This window comes from Heliconius melpomene, chromosome 6 (genome assembly GCF_056956725.1).
Source record: "Heliconius melpomene rosina isolate 202511_hmr_F chromosome 6, ASM5695672v1, whole genome shotgun sequence".
Lineage (NCBI taxonomy): Eukaryota > Metazoa > Arthropoda > Insecta > Lepidoptera > Nymphalidae > Heliconius > Heliconius melpomene.
Genome location: NC_140394.1, coordinates 9,300,449 through 9,320,214, shown reverse-complemented (window position 1 = coordinate 9,320,214; position 19,766 = coordinate 9,300,449).

The window sequence follows — 19,766 nt, the reverse complement described above, 5'->3', positions numbered from 1 at the left end:
GATTTTTATAAAATTTGAAATTTAGACTCTTAAAAATATTTCATTGAACACATGTTTCGTGGTTTTTTAGAATTCACCCCTAAATACTACGCAAGCGAAGCTGCGCGCGTCCGCTAGTCTAGAATAAACTTATAATTTTTTAGTTTCTCCCTGTATGTACGGTAGCAACCTGGGAACCTAATACCTCTATTTGTTGACCCCGCTTTGTGCGAGAGTAGGTAGGTTCAATTTCCATTTATAGGAACTACCTATGGAATGGAAATGGGATCGCGGTACCACTGCGCTACTGGTATCTCAATAATTATAACATGAACATAAAATATAATAACATATTTAAATTATAATTTAAAATGACTAGAAGCCCACCTCACACTGTAATAAATATATCACAATTATGCATAATGCAACATTTAATTATGAAACAATAAATTAGAGCTATCACTTACACGTCGTATATCATTGCAACTTGACGTTTAGAATAAACACGACAATTATATATGGTTAGTTACTAGTATAATTTATATGAAATTTTATTTATTTAGCTTCACTGTATATTCTGCATGTAGTGGTAGGCAGAGGGAACCTGGGAACCTTGTGTTAAGACACTCCATTTTCACTATGCAACTGCTGTTCCCCACTTTCCGCTGAAATCTGGAAGCATTGCACGTTGAATGATGTACCAGACCCAAGAATACTTGAGGGTAGCCACATGTAAAAGCTATAAAATATAAAGAAAAATTTAAATCATCTAGATACAACTTAAACAACATATAAATATAGTAAAAACGCTCGTTTAAAATAACCTTTTGCGGTAACCTTCGTCCCCTTGAAGTTTCAACTAAAATAGACGGTCACAATAGGATCGAGATGAGAAAAGTTCACCGGTCAGCCATCAAGATAATAGCCGGGTTTTTAATTGTTGTCAGTTAACTTAATACCTATAAGAGATTATGGAATATTAAAGTTTGCTAAGTGTCATTTGGGGGAGGAGGAGATTTAGAGATGGCAAATAATATTTTGATGAAGTGTTTGTGTGTTTGTGTGTTTACACTGAAAACTTAAGAACACTTGTTAAATTTAAAGGAAGCTTGTATTTAATATCGACTGGACCAATTATTTTTGGTGCAGTCGAGTTACAATTACTGTGAATGGGAGGTGCAGATAGTGATGAATAAAATCTAGAATCTAGAATAGGTATATCTAAATAATATTAAATTTAAATAGATTTAAAATAAAATATAATAAAATTCATAGTAAAATTCCAAGTAAAAGTGTACTTTAATAAAAATACTATAATAATATAACGCTGTAATCATTAAAAATTAAGTTAATTAAAATTTATTTCTGCGACGTTAAGTTCTGCCACTGAACACGCAATCCAGAATGCGGTGGAAAGTAGGTAGCAGAGGTAGAGTGTCTTAATGGAACGGACGGACTCTGCCTGCCCAGTTATGTGCAGAAGCTAAAAAAAATACTTAATCTGTATCAAAGACAGCCCTGATATTTCAAACCACACTCATCACAAAGCCCACAAAGAGAACGATAGTTCCATGTGTTATGACAAGTATGGAGTAATTTAAAGTAATCATTCATCCGATTTGCAACTTTTCTCATTTTGCTGCCATCTACTATATTATGCTGTTTGCAAAACTTGTGCAATCATGTTCTATTTGTACTTGTTGATGGAGACTTAAGTTTGATAACCTTATGACAGCCGATGTGCTGTCTTAGGAAACTTTAAGGTATGGATGGACTTGTATTTAATGAGAAAACTCGAAATGACAATGGTTAGATGTTGCTTAAAATTAGGTCAATAATAGCAGGAGGATTTTTATTATGATCGAATTTAAGGTACCTGGTGATTTATGTAGACAGAAACCGACCTTAGGGATCTTTGCGACCTTACATAGCATTTTAGCAAGTTGATATAAAATAATATTGTAATGTAGTGATTCACAATTAAAAGGTTTTACATTACTAATAAATATTTACAAAGGCACCCTAACTGACTTTAATAGTCGCTTGTATTATGAGTCAATTTAATTATAAAATAATAAGAAAATATTTATAATGAAATTATAACCTATATAAAACTTAAACCATTCTAGGGCTTATAACTTATGTCAAACGGTACAAAACTGATAGGCATTCATATTTCATAAGACAAAGCAAATACGATCGATATACGGTAAATGGGCTAATAGACGTGTGTGACCACAGATTCAAATATTAAAGAAGAAAGACCATCGAGAACAGGGTTGATTTTAAGCGTTAAGATTAGAAAAAAACTGGGAATGCGAAGATCATGAAAGCGAGGAAGGAAGCTGCCGCGGGAAGTTAAACTACAGTGTCTCCAGAATTTGGCGAAGAGTAGGAAATGGAAGTGTATCAATGGGATACGAAGTGTCTTAGCACTAGGTTATATTCCCTCATTCTAAAATACATACGGGATAAATCGTGAAAATAAAAAAAAATGTAGCTAAGCCCTAGTTGTATTTACTTTGCATATAAAAATATATATATAAATCAGTTATCTAGTACTTAGATATAGTATTGAATTATGTAATATTTATACACTTGCATAATTAAACTTACACCGCTATGACATCCATTACGAAACAAAACAAAAGCTCTAATTCAATTAGCTCATACATTTTAGCGCATACGAAAACATACTCGAGCTTTTCCAGCATTTGATTTAATTAAATAGCTGTTTTGCTGGCCGTACCTCGTCTGATTGCTGACATTTACCAAGTCCCAGCCAGACTCATCCTGATTCGAATATTAATAATCTTCGCCTCAGACAAACGTAGGATCAAGTTCGGTTTTCAATGAATTCTATAGGAAGTACTCGTGCTTTCTCATAATTAACTGTTAGTTGTTTGGAAATTTTAAATAAAGTCTGTACTGTAATATATTTTGGCTATAAAAGTAATGATATTTAGTATATAAGGAAAACTTGATGTTTATTTTTATTTTGTAGGAAATCTTATATACGAGTATATTATATTTTGTAGGAAAAGCAGAAAGACTGATTTATGACTTTGTTCTCAAATCCAATAAAGAGATAACGTGTACTCAACGGTAAAACTAGGTAACCACTTTCCGGCAGGATATGATACATAGCATGTTGAGTGCCAATAGCCAGAGCCGGGCAGTAAAAATAGTTCTTTTCTAGGTGCTGATGTAACCTACAGCACCAAGATGTCTTCGCCAAATTGATAATCTACGAAAATAACTCAAAAAACTTTTACTTATTTCCATTTAAAATTATCGAGACCTGTAAATTGATTCATCTCATTCACAAACAGACAAGATAAACGTAAATGCTATTTAAAAAACCTTTTTGTATTTACATTTTAAAAGCCCATCAAAAAATTTTACACAAAAAAAAAGATTTTAAATGAACCAAAACGTAATCAATTTCGTTAGGTATTAAAATCTCAAAGCGACTGATTTAATGCGATTATGAGGGGTTGGCACGATCTATGTTTAAGGGATGTTATACGTTAAAATTATATAATATTCATTTAGTAATCCTGTAATAGAAATATTAAATTTGTAATATTCATTCAAGGATTTAGTAAATTAATTTTTTGGTGGTCCAGTCTGTCTGTGTGACTGTCCAGTCATGGCGCCAACCCAGGCACACGCGTGTGAATGCAACGCACGAGGTTGTGAGGTCGATTCCAACTCAAATCCATGATTTTTTCTCATTCTAGATGTTTCTCGGCGCAAAGATACATGAAAATAATTTATCTCATGAATAAACCTTTCTGTAATTATAAGCTTTGCTGGTAAGCATATTATCGAACTCAAAAAGATAGATAATATTTTTTTTTATTTTCAGCATCACGCTATATCCCGCAAGTAGCAGGGCAGGCAGGTAGCCTAGTGTTAAGAATCTCCGTTAATCACTTTTTGCTAAATCCTTGTTGAGTGGTGGAACTCAACGCTGTGCTTCATACCTCGATAAGAGCGAAGAAATATGTAGATACTAGCGACCCACTCGCGGTTTCACCCGCGTGAACTATGTTATTATTAATTTCTGTCTCCATGACTACGTCCTAGTGATGTCTATGCAAAATTTGAGACTCCTAGCATTTGTAGTAACGAAGTTTCATACAAACTTTCGACCCCAAAAACAACCCCTTAGAAATCGAATATTGCAAATTCCCGTCTTAGCGAGCACCTACGTCCTATAAGTAACTCCTATGCAAAATTTGAGATTCCTAGCTCTTGTAGTTTCTGAGATTTCGTGATGAGTGAGTGACCTTTCGATTTTATATATATATAGATAATATAACAATCAATTTCATATAAAACTTATACCAAATACATAGCGTGTGCGGCGACCGAGTAGGAATGATGGTGGCATTTTGCTATTTCAGCCATTTTTTTCATTCGCTCGCTCTAAACGCCTGAATGGCAGTCGTTCATATAGCGGACTGGTAAACTAGTTTTAATTTGGAGAAGGTTTTTTAAATATTTTAAAAAATATTTATATATGTTCAAAAATAAAAATATTTAGATGATGTCAAATTAGAAAAGTTTTTGTAGATATTACGGAACTTAACACTTAAAAATAAAGTGCGGCGTTAAGTTCCGTTACTCTACGTTATCATTGCCTACCCTGTTTTGTGATTTTTGGGATTGTTTTGGTGAAAGTAAAATAAAAGTTATGGATACGGCCATAAAACAACATTTTGCATTTTAACATTTTTTAATTAATTCCACCATGAGGGAATCGAATCTACAACCATCGCACGATTCTGCCACTGTGCCATAATTGTCTTAATAATTATTATTATTTTGAATTATATAGTCTAACGAAATATATGCTTAGCATAATTCCATACGTGAGTTAATCTAAGTTGCAGGAGAGACGTTCAGTAAGCTCTAAGCCCTTAAGAGCATAATATGCATTTATTATTAGACAGTACACCCGCAAGGAATTAATGCTCTCCTTACTCATATAAATTTGTTTCTATCGTAGTTTGTCTTAGTATAAATAATGATTTGGTATGAATAATGTGATAGCCAATTCTTCGTTCTCCAATGGAAGAAAATGTAAATAATTCATTGTCTCGATTTGAGAATCCCATTCTTCCTATTACAGATTATACTATAAGTGTATTAATTTAAGTCAAAGAAGCCTTTTAGGTTTTTGTAGTTGACATATATTTGAGTAAATGCTATAGTTGTTAGTTCAAGAAGATTAAATTCTCGCTATATCCAACTCATAAAAGTAATAGGTAGTCTAGAGCAAACCTGAGAACCTCTCAAATTCTGATTTAAAAATTAAATATGTCAAAAATATCTTCATTAGATGAGATGTCTCTTACGACCAACGCCTTTGCATAAGATCAACGCCTTTGAATCTTCAACTCGACCTGTCCTTGCCTCGTTTGTAAAGACTTGAGTCCACTTAAGTAACAACTTAAGTTCAAAAACATGTCTAAATGAATGTTAGCAATTTAAGTCCAGAAACTAAACACGTTGAAGCTAATGACTAAGTGACGACGAAAAGTAAAATAAAATAATAATGAAAAAAAAGCAAAAGGTAGGCAGAAGGAACCTAGAGTTAAGACACTCTGTTCCTCACTTTCCTTTTTGTTACGAAACTCAACGCCGCGCTCTGTCTACCAGAGCGGGCAAATTAAAATAATTTAAATACAATCATTACTCAGGGAGGGGTTTAAGCCTATAAATATCGCGTTTACACACTATCGCCACAAACTTAAATACCACCCACACCACCTGGATACGTGGCTTTCCACTACCATGCGGTTTCATAGGAACTTCCTTCTACGCGCCACACAACTGTGGAATGGTCTACTTGCAGCACTGCTTCCAGGTCGATACAACACTGATACCTTTAAAATGGGCATATATCTCCATCTTAAAGACCGGCAACGTACTTATAGCTCCTCTGGTATTACATGGGGTCGTGGGCGGCGGTGAACTTTTATCATATCTGACCCTGGCCTTTGCATAAAAAAGCTCAATTACATATACCTACTTATGTTAAAAAAAAATACATTTTTATTTTTCAAAATATAAATATAAAAGTAAATATTTTTCGCAACTTCACATTTAATCGAACGAAGCATAACATGAACGAACGACTCTGGACTTTCATATAAAACGTAAAACAAATCGCTAATACATAGTCACGAGTGAATTTTAATGGAGCGTAATGTTAGTGTGATAAAATTCAAATTTCTATAACAATTCTAGTTAAAAAATAGGAAAAATTTAAACTGAAAATTTTGTTATAAAAGTTTGTATTCATTCATGCGTGAAAATTAATGTTTTTTTAGATTTACGCTATATTCCGCATATTACAGGGTATATTGAGGAATCCTAGTGTTAAAACACTCCGTTCTTTACTTTTCGGTTAATTTTCAAGACGTTGCGTGATGAGATGAGGATATCAATGCTGTGCTATGTCTTGTTATCAGACGAGAAGATTAGTTATAAACTGCCACCACGGACTTCAAGCTATTACTCTAAAAGTTACTTTCATTTTATATCTGTATACTTTGCCAGTACATTTGTAGGGTGGGCAAATAAAATGTAGTGATAAGACTTTCTTAGTGATGCAAACGCCAAAAATAGTTTTGTATATTATTTTGTAAGGTTGAATTTGAACCTACTATCATAGTACTGGATCACGCATTTTTTACCTGGGCCACAATACAAGTAATAAAAAAAAATATAGCGTAATATTTTATTAAAGTTTAAATAAGTAATGTTAGAGTCATAGTTATAAATAAAACAAAAGGAAAACTTTTTCTATAACGTCATGCACGTGACAAATGTTTCCCTGGGTAACTTAATAATATAAAATACTAAAAGTGTATCAAATGGAGTTTATTTTACTAGTTTTACTGTATATTTGTTTATGACAAGGCTATCTTTTATGTAAAAAATACTTTTTTTCAACTACCCTCTGTATCGCCCATATATGTATCTAGCAGGGTAGGCAGAAGAATCCTAATATTAAGGCACTCCGCTTCTGCCCAATTTCGAGATATTTCGCGTTGAGTCGCAGTACATAACGCCGCGTTTAATCTTGTTTTCAAATCGAGAAAATGCAACGGATTCATAGGCAAGTGGGAATCGAATCCACGGTGCAAACTGTGCCAGTAGTGGTCTCAGTACATATATACATATATATATATATATATATATATATATATATATATATATGTATATATTACTATATTATAAGGTAATATATTATTATGCTAAACCAATTCTATTTATAATAAAATAAGCGATGAATATAATGAATGTCGACGAGTCATAATGACCCTCAAATTAGATTTCAGGATGATGGATAACGAGGCAAATGCGGTGTGTAGCCGTAATATATGTATTTTCTTTTTCATACTATGTTTTTTTTTATAAATATTTATAATCAGCTTCACGCTGTATCCCGCACACAGCAGGGAAAAGAGAGAGGGATGATATTATAGTAAACACTACATTTCATTTTCCGCCGTTTTTTTATACATAAGTATTAGATATTAGGCGATAGATGTATAAAAAGATTATAGTGCTTGGCCCTCCGTTCTATCTGGTCATCTGGTGAAAAAGTATAATAAAATAATAATTTAAAATTATTATATTTATTACCAAAATATATATATATATGGATGCTTAATCTATATAAATAAGCTAAATCTATATAATCGATGTATAATCTATATATATAAAATCGAAAGGTCACTCACTCATCACGAAATCTCAGAAACTACAAGTGCTAGGAATCTCAAATTTTGCATAGGAGTTACTTATAGGACGTAGGTGCTCGCTAAGACGGGAATTTGTAATATTCGACTTCTAAAGGACTGTTTTTGGGGTCAAAAGTTTGTATGAAACTTCGTTACTACAAATGCTAGGAGTGTCAAATTTTGCATAGACGTCACTAGGACGTAGTCAAGGAGAAACCGCGAGCGGGCCGCTAGTTATATTATAAAGTTTAAAAGCTTATTTGGTTGATCGCGCTTTTCTCAGGAAAGTAAACTATTTATGTAACCCACTGTAGATGCGGTAAAAGCGCCATTTTTGATTTTCAACAATTTCTGATTTTCATTCCACTATGCAGGCAAAGCTGCAGTCTATAGCTAGTATACTATGTGGGAGTCATGAAGAAAACTTCTGGAAAGTAGCACATACGTATGACAAATTTAATGAATAAAGTCAAACAATTAAGACAATCTTTTGTATAATTAATTTAAATAATTACTTTTGTTAAGTAAGTAAATATATTTTGAGAGTAGTGTACCTAATAAATTATATTACTACAACAAAAACATAACTTTAAACGGTTATTGTATTTTTCAGCCTCATGTTTTATTCCACCCTGCGTTGTAGATAAAGAGAAAATAGAGTTGGGTTACTTCGTTCTTCACTTTTCACTATAATTTAAGATATTTTGTGTATGGGCGGAGCTTGACGCCGTTCTTTGTCTCACTAATTACCTCGACTGGGCATCAAATTCATAACCACAAGAGTTCTTTATAGTCAGTAAGACAGAGAAATCTGTCATAGTTAACAATATTTAACTTCTATTTATGTTAGTACCCCTATTAGTTATTTAATTTTTTTTTACCGTTAATTATTAGGCATCAATTATTATTACCTTATGACAAGAACAGAAAAGAACTATGCCAAAAATGTACTTTTACAGCATAACATTGGAAAAAAATTGAAAATTTAATGAAATTTTCAGTAAATCTGAGGCACTTATTTCAATAATATGGTCCAGTAATTCTTCAGATTGCACAATTTCTTAGACGTGCTTTCTTTGTTTGTTACTTCACATAATTGGATTACTCTTGGAACTGAGGTGGTGTTATTTTCCAGTACAAATTGTATTTTGTCTCAATGAGACGTTGAAAAATTTTAATTCTGTCGCAGCACTTGAATCTGTTTCTTTTGTGTTTCTAGCGCTCCTTGTGTTTGTATTAGCGAGATATATTTTTAAGCGAATCACAAGTTCTTTATGAGTTTCATATAATATATTTGTATTTGTTGCTTTTGTGTGGTTTAAGTGGTGTTTGGATTATTTTATTGTGACTTCAAGATCATGGGGTAATAAAGATTGAAGGGGATTTATTTGTTATATTAAAATTTAGCTTATAATTACGGGGTCTTTACAAATTAGTTCTTTAGATTCGCGTTGTATCAAGTACGCACCATAGAGTTAAGACACTCCACTTTCCCCCATTTTAGATACTGATTATTGATTATTTAGTGGTGAATCTCAAAGTTGTGCTTCGTCGTTTTAGACTTCAGTAAAAAATATGTTATTTTCTCAAATGGAAATCGAGTCCACGACCATCACGTTTATAGTCAAAGTATGCCTCATAGTCATAACGGCTATTACATTACAACAATATATAAAGAACGAACAAGTATATCTTATTTTATATAGAAACAATTAAAAATCCACACAACCAGATCGATCTTTCCGATTCATCTAGACATAGTCGCGGCCCAAAACAATACTATTTAATAAACTGCGCAATTGAGCTGTAAAAGAGTTTACGGTGGCAGCAACTCGGCGAAGCCAATTAGGTGAAGAAATTTATGACGCCCACCCCACCCCATAAATTGTAACATTTTAATTTAATTCCACGAAAGTCCAGTGTTCGAAGTGTTACTTGGAAAGTTCTCGTTGATTTCGTGAGGGCAAAATGTTGAAGACAAATGGCCCCTCATTTTTGGAAAAGTGTAAAAGTGTGTGTTTACACGGAAATTAGGACTTATTTTAGAACGGAAGTTTTAACGATTTGTGTTTTAATTGTAAGTATGTGGATTTGTACGAGTTAATTGGTTTTTTTTTTTTCAATATTGAACGAGCTTTATAGTGAATAGATGTAACCGAAAAATTATTTAAAAATGACTACAGCAAATATTTTTTTCTACAATTGGTATAAACTAATTGGTATAGTAATTTTGGGTTGATATTCGTGGGAACCTAATGTTAAGACTCCGTTCCCATTAAGACACTTCCGTCCCCCACTTTACGTCATATAATGGAGGAATTGCGTGTTAAGTGTTAAACTCAACGCCATGCTTTGCCTCGTTATCGGAGCTAAGAAATGAGAATATTAAAATATTTCATTTTCCCGAATGGGAATCAAATTCATAACCGTGGCGTTTACAGTCGCACTCCCAAGAGTCCAAACCCAGCGTCACGTCACGTTTCCTAATTTTCAATAGAAAAAAAATGTTACATTCATTTTAAATTTTAATTTATTTATATATATATTCTAACACGAGTAAGTTACTTTTCAACTAAGCGACTACAGCACGAGCTAATAACGTTTAAATTTCCAAAGACATTTTATTCCCTTCCTAGGCGAGTCGGTAAAGTCTAACCCGTACAATATACGGCTATAAACTATTGAATGGGTACTTCGCGTGGACATTATTAAACACTGTTTTATAAGCCACAAACTATCGTTATCATCTTCATTTCTCTCTTTATACGATGTAATAAAGTCAGAGCGAAACCTCGTGAAATCGTTAACTGACGGTTAAAGCTCAGAACGTTTGTTAGAAGTTTTCATTATTTTTATGCCACATGTTTTATTGGTGGTAATTAAAGTGTTTATTGCGTATACGACAAGCGATTTTCTGGTTCTAATCGAATTTGTGGGGTGTTTTGGACCTAGTTCTGTAATTTGTTTGGTAAAAAAGGAATAAGATGGTGATTTTTTTTCTGTTTTCTTGAAGTATATATTTTATTTAGTTCAGTTTATTTTTAAATTATTATTCCATACTTAACAAAAAAAAACTTTAAAAAAACATTCAAAAAATTAACGGAGCATAATTTGAATCCACACCTCTTTAAATCCGTCCAAACTTTGTTCCACTAAGTAGGCACATGAATTTTAAGGTATAATAAGGTCAGCTTTTTTTTTTTATTAGTTTCATGCTTTTCAACCTAATAACTTAAGTGTTCAAAATCTTTTTTGACGCGAAAGGCTGCGTGTCAAGTGGCATAATAGAAAAACAACTCTTAGAAAAACAAGAAAATGAAAATAATCTCAAAATTATCATTTCCCCGAGTTATAATCGACCATATCCCATCGCGGTAACAAGAACCCTGTACCACTACACCACTAGGACTTCATAAAATATATTATTTATATATTTCAGATTGTACGCATGTAAATAAACCATAAAACTATAATATAATTCGCTATCAAATATTAAAATTCAGTTTCTCTTAAAAATACAAATTCATGTCAAAATGTGATATATATTTTTAAAGATATTCAGGAAACGAAGCCAATATGTTTCACCAGAATGAAGGTGATGAATACAATCACTAGGAGGAAATAGGTTTGTGCGGAATGAAAATTTGCTTGCCTCGTTTTTGTATGTAGTGAATCGCGAATCGACAAATAAAATTTTGAAGCATTTTCATTGATTTTTTTCTATTAGTTTTTTTTTCTAAATGGTTTGATTTAATTTAATTTTAATTTCTGTAATGTTTCATAGTAATTAATGTTTACTTATCTAATAAAGGGAAGCTGTCAAGTTAGTTAACGCTACGCTTTTTCTAATCAATCAACTAAGCTACAGAAAATTTTATAAAGTAGTTTAATTTTTACATTAGGCAAACGAAGCATAGATTCAGTGTTGAAATTTTGCATAATTTCCACATTTTTACACATTTTTTGCACAATTTCCAGATGTTGCGTGTTATATGGCGGAACTTAACCCCGTGATTTTTGTACTATGTTATACTTAAAACATTTTCCGAATAGGAATACATCTTAAAATTAAATAAATATGTTTAAAGGTTATACGCATAATAAACTGTATACGTTTACTTACGTTTATTTTTACGTACATTTCTCTAAATATGACATAAAAAATTGTACTAGCCTCGTATTACCAAAATTTGAAAGGATTTTTATTTACTAGGCCGCGTTAAAATTCCGCTTCGTTCGGCATTTTTATAGAGAATTTCAATATATTTACTATCTCGCGTAGGCCTTTTGGCACAATGGATCGAAAATATCTAACAAATAATGCTCGTTTTTGTACCCTTTTGCTTGTATAGAACTAATTAACAAGGAAAAACAATTGAAACTATTGTTTCTCTACAGATCTATCTATTCTAAAACTTGAAAAATAGCACAAAAAATCTATTGAAAAGGTAGTCATGAGTATGTTATGATTATTTCACCACTCTACTAGGTACATTTTAAGGAGTTAAAAATGGAATAACAAACTTTTTCAGCTTCACTTTGAATTCCGCTAATGGCAGTGTAGTTAGAGGGAACCTGGGAACATAGGGTTAAAACATTCTGTTTCCTTTAAAACACTTTCGATCTCCACTTTTCTCTAATTACCAGAGACATTGCTGTTGAGTGGCGATAATCAAAGCCGCGCTGCTACTTGCCTCATTACCAGAGCGAGGAAATGAAAATATTTAATATTTCATTTCTTCGAATGGGAATCGAATCCACTTTCTGTCGCCATAATGAAAAACTGTATGTAATTTTTTTTCCTGTTTTCAAACTTATATGTAATAACGTCGAACTGTAAACACGAAGATAGTGGGTTTCATTGCTGAAAATGTGAAACGAAATATCTTAAAACAAGGTTCCTTTTGCCCACCTTGCTATAATCGAAAAATCGTGAAACTAAGTGACTATCATAAAAAACAAGCATTCATTAGATATTTTTACATTTACAACCACTCATTTAAACTCATCAATCACCTCCATTACGATTCCCCATAAATTCTTACATCACACCCATAAAACTACGTTAAAGTTAACGAGAATAAGAATTACATCGGGTAACTGCTTAATTTTGCACGTTATAGGCCCCTTTAGATATTTGATGTTTATTCTCAATAATATGAGAAGGTCAACAAATTAAGGATACCTTCAGTTTTCGTAAGAATTGTGTGGATTTTATTCGTGATAATAATATATTTTTTATATTTGTTTGCAGTTTTATGCTTCTGGACCCATAGCATGTAGACAGAAAAAAGTAGTATAGAGACACTCTCTTCCTAATTTTCTGACGAATTTTTCCGTGAAGTTTTTTTTTACGTTGTTGTTTTTTGTAATTTTTAATAGTTTTTTTACGCAGTTGTTTTCGTCACGTAGTTGTATATGCGTAGTAGTTCTTTAATTTTTTTTATACTTTAGAATTGCTTTAGCTGTTTTACGCATAAAGAAACGTAGACAGCGGGAACATAGTGTTAAAACATTCTGTTCCTTTTCCGCCCAATTTTAGATGATGATATTGCATTGAATGGCGAAACTCAGCGCCACAACGCCAACAACGTTTTGTTTTGTTATCAGAACAAAGAAATGAACATAGTAATAATTAATTCCCCCCAGCACAATTCGAACCCGCAACCATCGAGCTTACAGTCACATATAAATAGCACAAACACCCATATAAAAAATATCCATACAAATCATACACCAATTTCATACACTATAACGTTTGAGATTAATTTATACGACAGATATTAATACAGGGTTGTCTTTATTTCCCCTTATTTATATCTCGGGCTAATAGAGATGGCAATCGTGGGAGATTGTTTCTCTGATTGCTTATTAAGATCGTTTAGAAGTGTCGCCACCAGACGTCGACTATCGTTGTTTGTGTTGTTATTGTGTTGGTACACTTGGGTTTGTATTTAGTGGATGATTATTCTGTTGGTATTGAACTTGGGTGTTGTGAGAGAAATAGCCTTGTTATTTTATGGTATTTTAAGAAGATATTTTAACATTTAAGACTAAAATATAGAGGCCAGTTTCAAGAGTTCAAATGTGTGTTTGTAAACGCGACTGGTAGTGGGTTCGATCTACGCTCTAGGAAATAAAATATTTATTTAAATTCATAAAACATAAAGAAAAAGAAAGTAATTCCAATTTTTATGAAGTTATCAACTTATTTATCATGAAATTGTCATTTGTTCGCTCTGATGTCGAGGTATAAGCGCGGCGTTGAGTTCCTCTCAACACCCAAACATTCCAAAATTCGACGGCAAATGGGGAACGGAGTGTCCTAGCACTAGGTTCCCGCTGCCTTCCCTGCTGTGTACGATACAGCGTGACACTAAAAAAATTGGAAAAAAATTATAAAATATATATATCTATTGTTTACGAAAATTAAGAAGTGATTGTTCATTTTCTATAACCAAAAATGAATAAACCTCTTTGTAATACATAATAGAACAATTGTAAATACCTCGTTTGAACTTTATTGTTCCAAAGAACTCCTTCAATTATCGAAAGATTTGAAAGGCTTTATTGTCTAATTTAATTAGAAGCTTTTAAAAAATACTTTCGCTGCTATATTTTTTTTATCTTCCTCATCTTCCAAAATATTTATTTATTATTTTTTTAAGCAAATTTGACTTACGCAGGAGCTCAAGGCTGTGTCTGTTGTGGATTCGATCACTCGAGGGAATGAATTATTATTTATTAATATTTTTATTTTTTCGCTTTATCAAGACGGAAAACCCGGCGTTGAGTTTCGCCACTCCACACACAATGCCCCAAAAAATTCAGTGGAAAGTGGGGAACGGAGTGTTTTAACACTAAATCCCTCTGAATAACCTGCTGTGTGTGAGATACAACGTGAAGCCAAAGTCACTGCAAAAGCAACAGTGCATTTATATGTAAAAATATTATAATAACAAGATTTTCTTCTCAGAACCATGGAAGAGAGGAAGAGAGCTCAATGTTTTAGTTCTCACCTTAATCCCAGACGATGTGTGTTGCGTGGCATTACCTGTCAGAACAGGATAATGAAATTGAATCTCTTCCCCGAGTGTAATCGAACCCACTAACATCAAGATTACAGCCACACGATGATAAATATATATAAACTAGCGGACGCGCGCAGCTTCGCATGCGTATTTCAGGGTGAATTCTAATAACCCATGAAACATGTGTTCAATGAAATATTTTTAAGAGTCTAAATTTCAAATTTCATAAAAATCGGTGGCGATTTAAAGATTTTTCCATACAAACTTTCAACCCCTTATTCGCACCCTTAGGGGGTGAGTTCTAGAAAACCATGAAACATATGTTCAATTAAATATTTTTAAGAGTCTAAATATCAAATTTTATAAAAATCGGTGGCGATTTAAGAATTTTCCCATACAAATTTTCAACCCCTTATTTGCACCCTTAGGGGGTGAATTCTAGAAAACCATGAAACATGTGTTTAATTATATAAGTTTAAGAGTTTGAATTTCAAATTTTATAAAATTGGTGACGATTTAAAAAAAACCTATACAAACTTTCAACCCCTTATTTGCACCCTTAAGGGGAGAATTCTAGAAAACGATGAAACACGTATTCAATTAAATACTTTTAAAAATCTAAATTTCAAATTTTATAAAAATCGGTGCCGATTTAATTTTTTTTCCATACAAACTTTCAAACCCTATTTCACCCCTTTAAGGTTAAAATTTTTCAAAATCCCTTCTTAGTGGATGTCCAAATTACAAAAGTAAACTTTTGTCCAAATTTAACGTTTCTACGCACAGCGGTTACGGCTGTGCGTGCGTCTTACCTCAGTCAGTGAGGACAAGTCCTTTTATATATATAGATAATGCATATTTACGGTAAGAATTTGAACCCACAACTTTTGAATATAAATGAACATACCCACCACCGAGACAACGTTATTATAACATTCCCTTTTTACACTTCAATATAAAAACGCCATAACAAATTTTATTTTTACGTTTATTTTACAAGCTTCAATGTTTACATTTCGCTCCTTAAGTATAAAAGGAAAAAATAAACTCATTATCGCTGGTATTAATGACTTTGGTATATTTTTGCCAAAATCCATTTGCTTAAAACATTTGCTTTCCATTATTGTGATTCATTCAATTATTCAGCGTGGAATAAGTCACCTTTTTCCATATAGAAAAGTATAGAAGTTGACACGAAAACGGGTGTCGTGCCGGCGTTGTTTAATTTTGACAAAGCCGACACGTTATGTCGAATCCGAATGAAATGAAATGAAATGAAATGAATTTGTAATTTTCACGGGATGAAATGAATAATGATTATTTTTTTATTAGATTTTTTTTTCATTTCAACTTAGTAGACAATTGAAATATAGTAATAATTCACTCCGCTTTTACCGTTATTAAAAATTGAGAACATTGAGATGCTCTGGCTAAATGCGCGAGGGATTTGGCAAAACGCGGCGTTGAGTTTCACCAATCATTACGCAATTCAGGCGGAAAGCGGACAACAGAGTGTCTTGACACTAGGCTCTCTATTCATTACGCTATGCATCATAAAACGGGAAAGTGAAAAAAAAGCAGTTATTCACATCTATTACAAATACAATAAGTTCCCAAGTTCATAATTATGGGTGAAAAACGCACTAAGCACACAATGCCGGTTCCGCCAAATGCGTGTACCCGTCAACGGCACATCCTGTATAATAACACTCACACGATTCTTATATTTAAGTAAATATAATTTTAATGTTTCTCTAATGACATTTGAATAATCTCAATTATATAAATATTTAATTTTGTTAAATATTTGCAATATAACAAAAAGAAATAGTAACATGAGGCTGGAAGGGTGTGAATGTATCGCAATGGTTGTGGGTTCAATCCCCAATCGAGGAAACGAAATATTTATTTACTTTTATATTTTCATTTCTTCGCTCTGGTGTCTTGGCAAAGCACGGCGTTGAGTTCTGCCACTCAACACGCAATGCTTCCAGAATTCAGCAAAAAGTGGAGAACGGAGTGTCTTAACACTAGGTTCTCTCTGCCTAACCACCTTGCTGTGCGCGAAAAACAGCGTGAAGCTGATTTTTTTTAAATAGTAACATAGTATAAAAACTATAAGTACATACAATACTTAGATCTATATAAACAAAAATTCTTAGAGAAAATCCAAAAAAAAACAACAACACAGCCACTCCCGGAGATGTACGAAAATAAAATATTCATCTGCACCTGAGTGTTCCTAGCTAATTATGTAAAACTTTTAACTATATCACTCGCGTCGGCTTCATTAAAATTCGGAAGCTTAGCTGTTTTGTATGAACACAAACTTGCCCCGGCCGGGAGGTGTGAGGCCCCTTTGTAAAAAACGGCGTTCCTATCGTCAAAAGTATGGTAATAAAGTGTTTTTTTATTTTATTTTAGAACAGCCCAGTGAATTGAGTGGATTATGTGTGTTTAGTTTAGTTTAGTATGTGCAAGTACTAGAAGGGGACGTAGGGTAAAATGGGCAAGGTATTGTTGTTTATTTATATTATTTATTTATTAGTTAAGTTATAAGGTATTTTTTATTTTATTTTAATATCTTAATGTATTAATTACAAATATAGAGGCCATCGTGGCGCATTACCATAGCCTGTAATTGTAAACGCGACAGTTATGGGTTCGATTCATGCTCGGAAAAATTAATTATTTAATATTTTGATTTCCTCGCTCTAGTAACAAGACGAAGCTCAGTTCATAAGTTCCGCCACTCAACATCCAATGTCTCGAAAATTAGGGGGAAATAGTAGTGTCTTAACACGAGGTTTCTTTTGCCTACCCTACTACATACTTATTGTTACGTACATACTTATTGTATAGCTGTACAGAGTGTCTCATATTATAAACAACAAGTTAACCATTCAACAAACTATAACCGCAACTGTCTTAATTAAGTAAATTTTAATGATTAATATTATAAAGTCGTCTATAACGCTTTTAATTAAACTAACGAGCGGCTGCAATACACTCACCTATGTATGTTAAATTAATTTTGTTTTGTATGACTTGACTTGCGAACAAACAGTCCGTTTGGGTGGTAAGTAACACTGAGTAATTATTTGCAATTATTTTTGCGACTTTTTTGTATTAATATGTTTAATTAGGTACAGGGGCACGAGCGTGTGACTTTAAATGCGATAGGTTGTGGGTTCGATTTCCATTCGTGCGATTTAATATTTTCATTTCTTCGCTTTGGTAATAAGGAAAAGCGCGAGCCTTGAGTGCCTCCACTCAACACGCAATGCCTCCAGAATTCGATAGAAAGTGGGGACCGAAGAGTTTCACACTAGATAGAGGGGGGTACACAAGGTTCCCTTTGCCTACCTGTTTGATTTTTATATGAAAGCAGACAGTATCTATCTTTGGAAACTGAATTTCATATTTAATCTATTCTTAATTACTTTCCAGGATATATTTCTTAATAAATGGCAATGCAATCATCTTTCAGACCGATAAAACATCTTTAACATAAATATAAATATTTCACGAGTACTGGCCATACCTATATCTATTGAGCTTCCAGCCAATCTCTTGTCAACCAAGTCACCTTGGGGTTGGCCATTTTTAATCAACAAATGAGTTTTTACATTTGAAGAAGTTTCTTTTAAGCTTTTAAGGATATGTCGTTAAATATTTAATACGACAGCATTTAGCGTCAGGACAGATTGACGTGTGAGACCTCATGAAAGTTAAATGGCCGGGCGTGATTGGCGGGTTTTCCATTACTTAATTAATATTAACTGAACTCGAAGCACTAACCTTTTACAAAGGGAAACCACATAGTAATTATTTATTATAGGCAATTTTCTATATTGTTTTTTATCGATTTTTTATAGAAATAGAAATGTTGAAATAGAAATTCGTGGCCATCATGGCGCAAGAGTGCAAACGTGCGACTGTACACACAATGGTTGAGGATTCGTTTCCCAATCTGGGGACTGAATTATTTAATATTTTCTTTTCTTCGTTCTGGTAAGCAGGTAAAGACCGATTTTTTAAAGCAACCTACATTATTAATTAAACCGAAGTCTACATTAATAATTGAGGCATTATTCTGAAACACTGTGTAACATAAATATATTTTAAACAGGTCCTCCTACATTATAATAACGAATGCCTTATTCGGTGTTTCTTAATCTGCAATGAATCCGCTTATAGATTGAGTCAGTCTTTGAAAAATGAATGAATATCCCTTTCATGTGCGATACTCCTTCACTTTGTGTGAGATAAGGTTTTTGAAAATAAACCCCTTTTGATATAAGATATTATGTTTTTTCGCTTTTGTTACAATATTATTTATATTTATCGTAACATTATGTATTTTATTTAAGTGTATCGATATTGTTAGAACTACTTATTGCACTTGAAGTTACTGTGTAAGAAAATATGTGAATATTTTGAATATTAATCCTGAATATAAGAAAAATCTATAAACTCAAAATATCTTTATTCATACTTAATAAAAAATAAAAGCAACTTCCTTTTCTTCCTTAAAGTAAGGTAGGCATACGGAACCCAGTGCTAAGATCCTTCCTCCCCCACTGTCCTTCCAATTTTCGAGATATTGTTAGAGCGGCGAAATTCAACACCATGCTTAGCCTATTAGAGAGGGAAAAATGAAAATAACAATTAAATAACTATTTCCCTAAACGAGAATCGAACTTACAACTGCAGAGTTTTCAATACGTATATATCTCGTATAAAAAAATATTTTTTTAATACTGAATTAATATTTTTAAAAAATAATAATAATTCTACACTTAAATCTCTTTAAAAATGGATACAACAAAAGATAATTATTTCAATTTACAAATGAAAATCAGTGGAAGCAGACATGAAATATTTTATCCACAAAAAACTAATATTCACGTTAGGCGACTTGGAAAAATTCAATTACAAAATGTCCCGCATGCATTCTAATAGACAACGGTTCGTGCTCTAATCAAAGTTT